The sequence below is a fragment of the Salmo trutta genome, chromosome 6, assembly GCF_901001165.1.
Source record: "Salmo trutta chromosome 6, fSalTru1.1, whole genome shotgun sequence".
Taxonomy (NCBI): domain Eukaryota; kingdom Metazoa; phylum Chordata; class Actinopteri; order Salmoniformes; family Salmonidae; genus Salmo; species Salmo trutta.
Window position 1 is genome coordinate 35,648,498 of NC_042962.1, and position 13,739 is coordinate 35,662,236.

General features: G+C 42.8%; 1 protein-coding gene across 2 annotated transcripts in view; it reads right to left on the reverse strand.

Annotated features, from left to right (window-relative positions):
* LOC115195876 (zinc finger protein 438) overlaps window positions 1-13,739 on the reverse strand; it is a 101,170-nt gene that overhangs the window by 31,669 nt on the left and 55,762 nt on the right. The window lies entirely within an intron of this gene.

Consider the following 13,739-nt stretch of genomic DNA (forward strand, 5'->3'; position numbering starts at 1 on the left):
TCCCCCCCCACACACGTACGCACGCACACACAAACACAGACTAAAGGCCTGCTGCCCTGCCACTATATTAACCAGAGCGACGCCTCGTTTAGCGTACCAGGTCGGCCCGGGCGGATGGTTGGGGACCCCCGGCCACCCTGTGAGGCTCTATATTAAATAAAGAAAGAGTGCTCCAGTGTGTAAATTATTCATTTAACACGCCTTATCCTCTTCCAACAACCTTGTTAAAACACCTCAAGAGTGAAAAGCAGGAGAAAAGGAGGGGAAAAAGACAAGGGAGGAAAAATAAGAGAAAAACCTCAGACACCATCATTCACCTGCAACTCAGCAAAACCCTAGGTACATCACTAAGCTCTCGGAGTACTCTGCCAGAGAGAGAATTCACCCTGACACCTCCATTGTTTCAGAGTAACGGTAACGCGCACACACAAGTGCAGAGCAGTGTTTTCAGTGCATATTCATAGAATAATGGCTCTAGATGTCAGGATGAATTATAGAGGATGAGAAGGGTGGACACGCAACTCTGGAATGCTGCCTCTGTTCTTCTGCAGTCTTAAATACTTGTTTTAATTTACAACATATAGTGACTCCTCTGGGCAAAGCAGCTTTAATTCTACTTTACAAAGATTAGTCTAAATAAATGCTTAAGTAATCCATGTGCAACATATGTAAATAGGAGAGGAACACTAAACTCTAAACATACATGGCCTCATCCTGGATTTAAAAGCAAGATCAATGGTGAATCTCAATTAAAAGTGTTTCGCAGTCCAAGACTAGTCTTAGTGTGTCCGGGAAACCGCCCCTAAATATAACAACAGTGCTGTAATATGAGTCAGAATTTCAGAATACAACCACAGTACAGAAAGTCCTTGAATATCCCAGTGTTATGCATGTTCTTTCCAGAGAGAGAGACAGAGCATGAGAGATGGGAGAGTGAGTGAGTGAGTGAGTGAGTGAGTGAGTGAGTGAGTGGGTGAGTGGGTGAGTGGGTGAGTGGGTGAGGTGAGTGAGTATACAGTTATGAATATAGCTACTGTTCCCTGAAGGAGGGAACGAGGTATCAGGTCAAGTCCAATGGTTAAAACGGAGGCTCACACATAGCGTCCAGGACCAAAACCAGGTCCCACGTCGGCGCCATAGACTTAAGACATTGGTCTGAGCCGACGTACGCCTTTCAGAAACCACACCCACCAGAGGATGAGACCCCGGGGTAGAGCCGTCAATCCCTACATGATACGCCGAGATGGCTGCCATATAAACCATCAATGTGGAAAAAAAGAAAAGCCCTGCTCAAAAAGCTCTTGCAAGAACATCAAAATGTCCACAAAAGAACTCTGAAAAGGAGAAACTCTTAACTTGACACTAACCCTTAAAAGCGTGCCACTTATATGTATACATCCCTCTCGTAAAGGGCGCACGTGCAAACTATATAGTCGTAATCAAGTTTGAGGGTAAACCCCTAGTTGTCAAATTCAACTTTCAAGGGCCAAACCCCCAGATCCCCTATCTGCGGTCGTCGGTGCCAAACTCTCCCATGTGCCTGGGACAACAGATCCCGGCGACATGGAACCATGGGTCCCCGCCCAACAGGTGGATGATCTCTGGGAAACAGGATTGTCTGGTCCAATGGGGAGCCACCAGAATCAACAACAGACCCTCCTTCTGACGGACCCGCTCCACGGTGGCCTGAATTAGGTCCCACAGAGGAAACGCATAGAGCAGGGTCCGAGGCCACTGATACGCCAAAGCATCCGTTCCCAACGATGCGCCCAGATCCCTCATTGAGAAGAACAGACGACAATACGCGTTCTCGCGATTCATAAAGATATACGTCAGATATACATCGGCCCATGGGCAACCACCAAGGGTTGCAGTCTCTACTCCTGGAAATTAGATCTTCTCCCACATTGAGAGATCCGGGAAGATACGTCGCCATGCGCAAGAGGAAATGCGCACTGCTCCATACGAGCAGATAACTGGCCAGGTTTTAGGAGAGAGAGAGACCGCGTCCCCCCGTGCCTTTTAATGTACGCCACCATCCAGTTGTCGCACCTTACCAACACATGCTGGCCCTCCAACATCGGAAGGAAATGCCTCAGTGCTAGCAGTCAGTAGTTGTAGGTGATTGATATGCAGCGCCCTTAGTGCTGTTGACCCAATCCCTCTTTCCCAGTAGCCCACAACCAGCGCTCCCCATCCCAATACGGATGTGTGTTGTGATCAGCCTGCGGGACACTACCCGGCCCATGAGAACCCCCTGCAACAGCAGTCACGGGTCCCTCAAAGGAGTCAATGCCCTTAGATACAATGGGGGATACCTTGAGCAACTGATGGCAGTGGCAAGATGCGTCAAGACACGTACCAGTCACCCAGCGCTGAAACACACATATCAGCAAAAGTCTCAGAGGCACAGCTATCATAGAGGCCATCAGACCCAATAACCGCAGGCACAAGCAAAAAAGCACAGAGTGCCTCAGCTGAAATTGTGCCAGACAGAGCCGGAATGCGACCCTCCTCTGTTGGGACAAAAACACGATTCAGAACAGAGTCCAGAAAGAGACCCAGAAACTGAATGCGCTGAGTGGGAGTCTTGTGATTTTCTTGTGATTCACTATGAACCCCAAAGACTGAATATGGGAAACCAGCGTGGCAGTGTGGAGTTCCACCTGCTTCCCTGACTCCACTACAACCAGGCTATTGTCCAGATAGGCCAATACTCTGTATCCCCTGGCACCACACCGGTGCCAAAGCTGCTTCCACTACCATAGAAAAGGTGCTGGGCGATAGGCAGAGCCAGAAGCACAGGACCAAAAACTCTTAGGCCACACCCTCGAAATGAAACCTCCAAAACTTTCTGTGGGGAAGACGTGTAGCCACAAGAAAATACGCAAGGACATGAACCAATCGCCGGCTTAGTGTGAGCATTTTGAACTTGCAAACCTTGATGTGCTTTTTTAAAACAACCAAGTCCAGAATGGGATGAAACGTTCCATCGCTCTTGGGAACTAAGTAGTACACACTGTAACCGCTCTGTATATCTGAGAAGGGGACCACCCGAGTAGCCTGGGCTTTGACCTTTGGGGACAATTACCGTAATTACGCCACGAAACAGAGAAGGGAGCACAGCGAACTGCAGAGACCGTATTCCTTAGTCACTGTCCTCATCACCCATGGTGAAACTGTGCATGCCACGCCACTGGACGGGTCACGCTGCCAGTCTCCTATACATTATCTCCTGAAGGGGCAGAGCGCCACCCAGAGGACTGGGATAATTTTTGTTCTTGTTGGAATGCTTGTTTTCATATCTACCACTCTTGACAACCTTGTGTCTGAATGTGGGGAAGGAACTGTGTTTATTATGCCCACACCTGGATGATACTGCACTCTCCTGGTACACTTTGTCCAGCTGATCCACCAAGAACCGACACTGTTTATTCGGAAGCACTGTGCTAGAATTAGCCCCGTTACTCTCTCCCTGCCTCAGACAACCCCATTACCGAGGTCGCTTCACTGGAAGACCCTTCGCTAGCAGCCCCAATCTTTCTCACAGTCAGCCCGACTCCAATGGAAGGTGAACCCAGCATGAGACCATGGTTACACGAACTGGTCCGAGCCAAAGCTTCCTGCGAGTATTTCCACACTAGGCAAACAGGACAGCACTCGTATCTTTAATTTTCATTGTGAAACCATATGAGCAAGGGCATGGTCGGAGGTTCAAACTTGGCTGGTCAGCCTTTTTGAACTTACTCTTACCACTGGCCATCTTACTCAAGCAAGGAAGCACTGGCTACACAAGCAGAACAGAAATTAGTGGGTTTTTAGTAGAGATCAACCGATTAATCGGAATGGCCGATTAATTAGGGCCGATTTCAAGTTCATAACAAATCGGTAATGAGCATTTTTGGACACCGATCATGGCCGATTACATTGCACTCCACGAGGAGACTGCATGGCAGGCTGACTACCTGTTATGCGAGTGTAGCAAGGAGCCAAGGTAAGGTGTTAGCTAGCATTAAACATATCTTATAAAACACAATCAATCTTAACATAATCAATAGTTAACTACACATGGTTGATGATATTACTAGTTTATCTAGCTTGTCCTGTGTTGCATATAATTAATGCGATGCCTGTTAATTTATCATTGAATCACAGCCTACTTAGCCAAACGGTGATTTAACAAGCGCATTCGCAAAAAAAAGCACTGTCGTTGCACCAATGTGTTCCTAACCATAAACATCAACGCCTTTCTTAAAATCAATACACAAGTATATATTTTTAAACCTGCATATTTAGTTAATATTTCCTGCTAACATGATTTTCTTTTAACCTCTCTGGGCGAGTGGGACGTTAGCGTCTAGTCAACAGCCAGTGGAATCGTGTGGCGCGAAATACAAATACCTCAAAAATGCTATAACTTCAATTTCTCAAACATATTACTATTTTACACCATTTGATAGATAAGACTCTCGTTAATCCAACCACATTGTCCAATTTCAAAAAGGCTTTACAACGAAAGCAAAACATTAGATTATGTCAGGAGAGTACCCAGCCAGAAATAATCAGACACCCATTTTTCAAGCTAGCATATAATGTCACAAAAACCAAAACCACAGCTAAATGCAGCACTAACCTTTGATGACCTTCATCAGATGACACTCCTCGGACATTATGTTATACAATACATGCATGTTTTGTTCAATCAAGTTCATATTTATATCAAAAACCAGCTTTTACATTAGCATGTGACGTTCAGAACTAGCAAACATACTGAAAACGTCCGGTGAATTTACTAAATTACTCACGACAAACGTTCACAAAAAACATAACAATTATTTCAAGAATTATAGATACAGAACTCCTTTATGCAATCGCGGTGTCAGATTTTAAAATAGCTTTTCGGCAAAAGCACATTTTGCAATATTCTGAGTAGATAGCTCGCCATCACGGGCTAGCTAATTTGACACCCACCAAGTTTGGCGTTCACTAAACTCAGAATTACTATAAGACAAATTGGATTACCTTTGCTGTTCTTCGTCAGAATGCACTCCCAGGACTTCTACTTCAACCACAAATGTTGTTTTGGTTCAAAATAATCCATAGTTATGTTCAAATATCCTCTGTTTTGTCCGTGCGTTCAGGTCCCTATCCGAACGGTGACGCGTGGACGCATGTAGTGACAACAAATTTCAAAATATTCCATTACCGTACTTCGAAGCATGTCAAACGCTGTTTAAAATAAAATTTTATGAGATTTTTCTCGTAAAATAGCGATAATATTCCGACCGGGAGACGTTGTTTTCGTTCAAAGACTGAAAGAAGAAAATGGTGTCTTCACATGCACGCGCACACCCGTGTCATTGTTCTCAGATCGACCACTATCCAAAACCCCTACTGTTTTTCAGCCAGGGACTGCAGAGTCATCATTCCCCGTTCTGGCGCCTTCTGAGAGCCTATGGGAGCCTTAGAAAATGTCACGTTACAGCAGAGATCCTCTGTTTTCGATAAAGAAGCTATAGAAGGCCAAGAAATGGTCAGAGAGGGCACTTCCTGTATAGAATATTCTCAGGTTTTGGCCTGCCATATGAGTTCTGTTATACTCAGACACCATTCAAACAGTTTTAGAAACTTTAGGGTGTTTTCTATCCAAATCAAACGATGATATGCATATTCTAGTTTCTGGGCAGGAGTAATAACCAGATTAAATCGGGTAAGTTTTTTATCCGGACGTGAAAATACTGCCCCCTACCCAAGAGAGGTTAATATTGCCTGCTAACATGAATTTCATGTTAGCAGGCAATATTAAACAGGGTACATGCAACAGTTTGGGCTGCCTGGCTCATTGCAAACCAATTTGCCAGAATTTTACGTAATTATGACATAACATTAAAGGTTGTGCAATGTAACAGCAATATTTAGACTTATGGATGCCACCCGTTTGATAAAATACAGAACGGTTCCGTATTTCATTGAAAGAATAAATGTCTTGTTTTCGAAATGATAGTTTCCGGATTTGACCATATTAATGACCTAAGGCTTGTATTTGTGTGTTATTATATTATAATTAAGTCTATGATTTGATAGAGCAGTCTGACTGAGCGGTGGTAGGCAGCAGCAGGCTCGTAAGCATTCATTTAAACAGCACTTTCATGCATTTGCCAGCAGCTCTTCGCAATGCTTCAAGCATTGTTTATGACTTCAAGCCTATCAACTCCCGAGATTAGGCTGGCAATACTAAAGTACCTATTAGAACATCCAATAGTCAAAGGTATATGAAATACAAATGGTATAGAGAGAAATAGTCCTATAATAACTACAACCTAAAACTTCTTACCTGGGAATATTGAAGACTCATGATAAAAGGATCCACCAGCTTTCATATGTTCTCATGTTCTGAGTAAGGAACTTAAACGTTAGCTTTTTTACATGGCACATATTGCACTTTTACTTTCTTCTACAACACTTTGTTTTTGCATTATTTAAACCAAATTGAACATGTTTCATTATTTATTTGAGACTAAATTGATTTTATTGATGTATTATATTAAGTTAAAATAGAAGTGTTCATTGTTCATTCAGTATTGTTGTAATTGCCAATATGACATAAAAATGTACATACAAATCGGCCGATTAATCGGTTCCGTCTTTTTTGGTCCTCCAATAAATCGGTATCGATATCGGCGTTGAAAAATCATTTAATTTTTTAAAATTAAAATAAATAAATAGATAAATAAATAGGTTGACCTCTAGTTTTTAGCAAACACAAATCCAAACCAAGCAAGGAAGAATTAGCTACACAAGCAGAGCAGAAAGTAGGTAGCGTTTAGCAGATAAAAACCGATACCCAGTCCCAAAATTAGCAACATCTAGGGAACGAGTACTCTCTCCCCACTAACATACACCCAAGTCCGAGCCGAATCTTGCAGTCTTTGTGTGCTTGAAAAGTTTGCAAATTGCGTGTCATGTTCTTACTTCAGGTGAACAGAAGAGCAAAAAAATTTGGAAATGAATGCGAGTACTGGAATTATAGCCAGGAAGGCGGGGCTTCAAAAGCCGGGCTCGGCATCCATTATCCTGTTGGGCGCGATTTCAGTTTTTCTTCAGGTGAATACGATTCGTCGTTGACTCCCCATAGTATGGTATACCGTATGACCGACTGAAAGGGAACTAGTCCCATATCTGTGAGGCTTTAAGTCAACTGACTGACACTCCGCATTATCAACTCAGACGGTACGAATAGGAGCTAACAGGCTTTGGCCCAGCAGAGATCCATGAGGCTGCTGTGTGTGTGTGTGTGAGAGACATTGTGATGAGAAACCGTTTAAGGGCTCAGCTCTAAAACCACAAACCTTTTCGAATATAACCTCAGGCTTAGTATGATGACCAGAGCATGCTTCTGTCAGCTACCCAAGTAACTAATCTAATTTTCACGCACTAAAACACTGCAGTATGTACTAGTGGAGCAAGGCTGCTACACAATGTACAACAGGAGGCGAAAAGGTATGCTGCCTGTTTTTTAAAATATATTCTATGGCATCATATTTTATGTATGTTTCTGCATATCTACCAGGATGTTCAACTAAACCCAAACCTTCTGTTAAAACTGCGATTCTGATTTTGTCCTGACCTACAATCCATTGCTGTTATCAGGTTCATTTTCCCTCCACAGGGCTGGGCAGGCATTTACATTGGACCCTCCCTCCCTCCTTCCGCATCACCATCCGGGTAGTAAGCAGCAACCCCCTTGCAATGTAAATCATTACATTTGTGATTAAAGCTTTCCACTTCAAACAGGCCTGCTGTTTATACAGCGGGGATAAAGAGCAAGCGGCCAGAGAGATGTGTGTTTTCCTGGGCGTGTTGAATGTCATTAGCCACATTAAGGCTCTGTGTGTGTGTGTGTGTGTGCGTTATTTAGAATGACGCACAAATGCCATTCTATCTACATACTACAGGGCTATCGATGCCTCTCGTTCTGCTAGCCTATAAACTCAACATCAACTCAGCCGCAGGGCAAAGGATTGGCAATGGCATATGTCGATTTGGATTCAAAGTGATTAGGTTTCTTTAGATGGTGGTGTCAGAGGAAATGGGTAGCCTTTTGTTTTATAGATTAAATTAATTGAAAAGTTCTTGAAACCATTTCCACTTCAGTTTCATTTTACTCACAAATGTCTACTGGTTAACTGAGTAAAGGCCAAACTCTTTCTGCGTCCCAAATGGAATCTTACCCGCCCTGGTCAAAAGTAGTGTACTAGACCTATATAGGCAATGAGGTGCCATTTGCCACACAATATATGTCTAGTTAGTTTTACGCTATAACAAACATTGTTTTCATTTCAAAACAAAATGACCGATCGACAGGTGGTCTTGCTTTCCATTCCCCTCAAACCTCACGCTAAAAGTTGGAGACAAAAACAAAAGAGCAAGGTGTTTGTTTAAAATCACATACAGCTGCACCGTACCACTGCATCCCAAATTAACCTCGACCACATGAAAAGCTGCCATCTCTATTTCGGGTAGGGGAGGAAAATTATACCCCTCCACTCTGTGCTCTGGTATTAAACCTCAATTAGTGCACGGCAGTGATGTCACCAGGGAGGAGGCTAAGGGCTCTGTTGTTGACACAGCAGGGTGCTTCACTAAATAGACTCATATCTAAAAACACCTAAGAAGTTAGTTTGTTAACTTTGTGTATAGAGGGCTAGTGTAGGCCAAGCCTTGGCTTATGGGTAGTACTGAGAAAGTTGCTGATCCCATCCAACTGGCAAGAACGGGGCTGTCATGGTGCCTCACTAACATTACAATTCCAATGTATTCGATCATTACCATTTGGGAAGCTACTAGGCCAGGCCAGCCGGGGGCCAAATTTAATCACGACCTGATTAAATACAGCCCGCGGAATCATGCTCAGATCCCATAAAGAATTTGCGATAGTAAAGTTTTGAAAAACGTTATTGTTATTCAAATTAGAAGCAGAATGAATACTCACCTTTGTGTAATGATTTAACTCCCAACGCTTGTGGGACATTTATTTAGAAAGCACGTATAAAATAACAACTGCACGAGGACAGACAGTGACTGACGGGCTGACACACACGTCACAGTTACAAATAGTAGCTAGCAAGAAATTACGCAAAAATTACTTTTTCAAAGATTTAAAAGAAAAGGAAAGTAGACAATGAATGTAGGGTGTCCCGACACTTCCAGACGAAGCATGCAGAGAAATATAGGAATGTCTTCTGAGCAGAGGGCAAGTGCATCGAAAGAGTTGCTTGCTCAGTTGCAAAAGCAGCAAGGACTTTTCACAAAACTGCGTTCAGCAAACGACAGAATTGAGAGCTAGCTATGTACTGTCCCACAAAATTGCTAAACATGCAAGCCATTCATTGAGGACAAATTCATTAAAGAATGTTTAATTGACTCTGCAGGCAATACTTTTCCCCGACAAGAAAGAGCTGCTTGAAAATGTTTCCCTGTCAAGATGAACAGTGTGTTGAGGACATCGCAGAGAATATGGAACAAAAGTTGAAAGACAAAGTAAAGGATTTCACCTATTTCTCCTTGGCCCTGGATGAGAGCAGTGATGCACACGACACGGCGCAGTTGTTGATATTCTTACCCCAGACTTTGAAATTAGAGGAGCTTGCTTCAGGAGCTTGCTTCAATGACGAGCACAACAACAGGGAAAGATTTATTGGAGAAGGTTAATAAGTGTGTGGCAAAGCTGGGACTGAGTTTTGAAAAGTTATCCAGTGTGACCACTGATAGGTGCCCAAACTTGACAGGAAAAACGTTGTCCTTTTGAAAAGGATACAAGATCAAGTAGGTGACCTGAACCCAGATCAGAAAATTATTTTCCTTATTTTCATCAGGAGGTGCTCTGTAAATGTGTTCTGAAAATGAGCCATGTTGTGGATATTGTCACGAAAGTGGTAAACTTCATAAGAGCAAAATCTTTAAACCAGAGGCAGTTTGTCTCACTGTTGGAAGAGACAGGTCATGCAGATCTCCCCTAACACACAAACGAGAGATGGCTGAGTTTGGGTAAGGTGCTAAAAATGGTGTGGGACCTGAAGTCGGAGATTGTTGAGTTTAATAAAATGAAAGGAAAATGTATTATAGGAGTTCCCACAACTGCAAGATAAAGAATGGTTGGCTGATTTTGCCTTCACAGTGGACATCATGGCCCTAATGAATGAACTGAATTCCAAACTACAAGGGAAGGGCCCTTTCAAAAATCAGATGAAGGCTTTGACAAGGCTATACAAGGGGAAATTACTCCTCCTGACCCACTAAGCAGAAGCCAACAAGCTCACCCACCTTCCGACACTATTAGTCTGTTCCCTATCAAATGACCAGCAGGAGAAGTATACATCGCTGCTGCGTGCTTTGAACTGTCAGTTTTCTCATTGTTTTGAGGATCTCAAATTGTTGGAAAATGACATGCTGTTGTTTTCCTCTCCTTTCACCTTAAATGTGGATAATGCTCCCACTGACCTGCAACTTCAGCTTATCAATCTTCAGTCTGATGCAGTGATTGAAGAACTATTCAAAACAATGTCACTGACGGGGTTCTATGCATCTCTTGATGAACGAAACTTCCCTGTCACGTCCTGACCAGTAAAGGGGTTATTTGTTCTTATTAGTTTGGTCAAGACGTGGCAGGGGGTATTTGTTTTATGTGGTTCAGGGTGTGTTTGAGTATGTGTTCATGTAGAGGGGTATTTGATTTATTAGTCCGGGTTTTTTTGGTTAGTTCTATGTTGTTAGTTCTATGTCTGTGCTAGGGTATTGTATTTCTATGTTTAGGTATGGGGATTGGGCCCTTCAATTGGAGGCAGCTGTCTATTGTTGCCTCTGATTGAAGGTCCTATATTTAGGAGTGTGTTTGTTTTGGGAATTGTGGGAGATTGTTTCTTGTTTTGCTGTATGCCTGACGAGACTGTCTAGTTTGTTTGTTTTTCCTTCTTCACAATTAAAAAGAAGATGAGTATACATTTTCCCGCTGCGTTTTGGTCTACACCCTACGACATCTGTGACATTCCCAAAGATTAGGAGTCATGCTCAGAAGATGTTTGTATTGTTTGGGTCAACCTATGTATGTGAACAGATATTTTCAGTGATGAAATATAACAAGTCAAGGCACAGATCATCAATTAATGACTCATGCAAACGTATACATAAGTATTCAGACACTTTGTTATGAGACTCAAGCTCAGGTGCATCCCGTTTCCATTGATCATCCTTTAGATGTTTCTACAACTTGATTGGAGTCCACCTCTAGTAAATTCAATTGACTGGACATGATTTGGAAAGGCACACACACACACACACGTCTATATAAGGTCCCACAGTTGACAGTGCATGTCGGAGCAAAAACCAAACCATGAGGTCGAAGGAATTGTCCGTAGAGCTCCAGGACAAGATTGTGTCCAGGCACAGATCTGGGGAAGGGTACCAAAAAATGTCTGCAGCATTGAAGGTCCCCAAGAACACAGTGGCCTCCATCATTCTTAAATGGAAGAAGTTTGGAACCACCCAGATTCTTCCTAGAACTGGCTGCCTGGCTAAATTGAGAAATCAGGGGAGAAGGGCCTTGATCAGGGTGACCAAGAATCCAATGGTCACTCTGACAGAGCTCCAGAGTTCCTCTGTGGAGATGGGAGAACCTTCTAGAAGGACAACCATCTTTGCAGCACTCCATCAATCAGGCCTTTATGTTAGAGTTGCCAGACGGAAGCCACTCCTCAGTAAATGGCACTTATTAGTCCTCTTGGAGTTTGCCAAAAGGTGGGGATGCTTTTCAGCGGCAGGGACTGGGAGACTAGTCAGGATCGAGGGAAAGATGAACGGAGAAATGTACAGAGAGATCCTTGATGAAAACCTTCTCCAGAGGGCTAAGGACCTCAGACTGGGGCGAAGGTTAAAGTTCCAACAGGACAACAACCCTAAGCACACAGCCAAGACAACACAGGAGTGGCTTTGGGACAAGTCTCTGAATTTCCTTGAGTGGCCCAGCCAGAGCCCGGACTTGAATCGGATCGAATGTGTCTGGAGAGACCTAAAAAAAAGCAGTGAAGCGACACTCCCCATCCAACCTATCAGCGAATGAGAGGATTTGCAGAGAAGAATGGGAAAACTCCCCAAATATAGGTGTGTCAAGCTCGTAGTGTCATACACAAGAACACTCGAGGCTGTAATTGCTGCCGAAGGTGTTTCAACAAAGTACTGATTCATGGGTCTGAATACTTATGTAAATGTGATATTTCTATTTGACATTTTTTATAAATTTGCAAAAATGGCTAAAAACCTGTTTTTGCTTTGTCATTATGAGGTATTCTGTGTAGACTGATGAATATATTTGTTTAATCCATTTTAGAACAAGGCTGTAACATAACAAAATTTGAAAAATTCAAGGGGTCTGAATACTTTCCGAATACACCATATATAGTTGAAAGTCTGTGTATTTTTGCTTCAATAGAATGATAAGGAGCGTGCAACTATATGTATTTTGTGTGAAAACCTTAGTGCAACACATTCGGCATAAAATCTTTTCATCAATGACAACAGAGGTGCAACGCTATTTGACGAGCAGCCACACAAGTAAATTAGCTTACAATGTAGCAAGTAGAGGTTGACCGTTTAATCGGCATGGCCGATTAACTAGGGCCGATTTCAAGTTTTCATAACAGTCGGTAATCAACCTTTTTGGACGGCGATTACATTGCAATCCAGGAGGAAACTGTGTGGCAGGCTGACCACCTGTTACGCGAGTGCAGCGTCAAAAGGACCTTGTGGCTGCAAGGAGCCAAGGTAAGTTGCTAGCTAGCATTACACTTATAAAAAAACAATCACTAGTTAATTACACAATGCAGTACCTGTTAATTTATCTTCGAATCACAGCCTACTTCAACTTCGCCAAATGGGTGATGACTTAAAAGCGCATTCGCGAAAAATGTACAGTTGAAGTCAGAAGTTTACATACACTTAAGTTGGAGTCATTAAAGCTCATTTTTCAACCACTCCACAAATTTCTTGTTAACAAACTACAGTTTTGGCAAGTCGGTTAGGACATCTACTTTGTGCACGATACAAGTAATTTTTCCAACAATTGTTTACAGACAGATTATTTCACTTAGAATTCACTGTATCACAATTCCAGTGGGTCAGAAGTTTACATACACTAAGTTGACTGTGCCTTTAAACAGCTTGGAAAATTCCAGAAAATGATGTCATGGCTTTAGAAGCTTCTGATAGACTAATTGACATCATTTGAGTCAATTGGAGGTGTACCTGTGGATGTATTTCAAGGCTTACATTCCAACTCAGTGCCTCTTTGCTTGACATCATGGGAAAATCAAGAGAAATCAGCCAAGACCTCAGAAAAAAATTGTAGACCTCCACAAGTCTAGTTCATCCTTGGGAGCAATTTCCAAACACCTGAAGGTACAACGTTCATCTGCACAAACAATAGTACGCAAGTATAAACACCATGGGACCATGCAGCCGTCATATCGCTCAGGAAGGAGACGCATTCTGTCTCCTAAAGATGAACGTACTTTGGTGTGAAAAGTGCAAATCAATCCCAGAACAACAGCAAAGGACATTGTGAAGATGCTGGAGAAAACCGGTACAAAAGTATCTATATCCACAGTAAAACGAGTCCTATATCGACATAACCTGAAAGGCCGCTCAGCAATGAAGAAGCCACTGCCCCAAAACCGCCATAGAAAAGC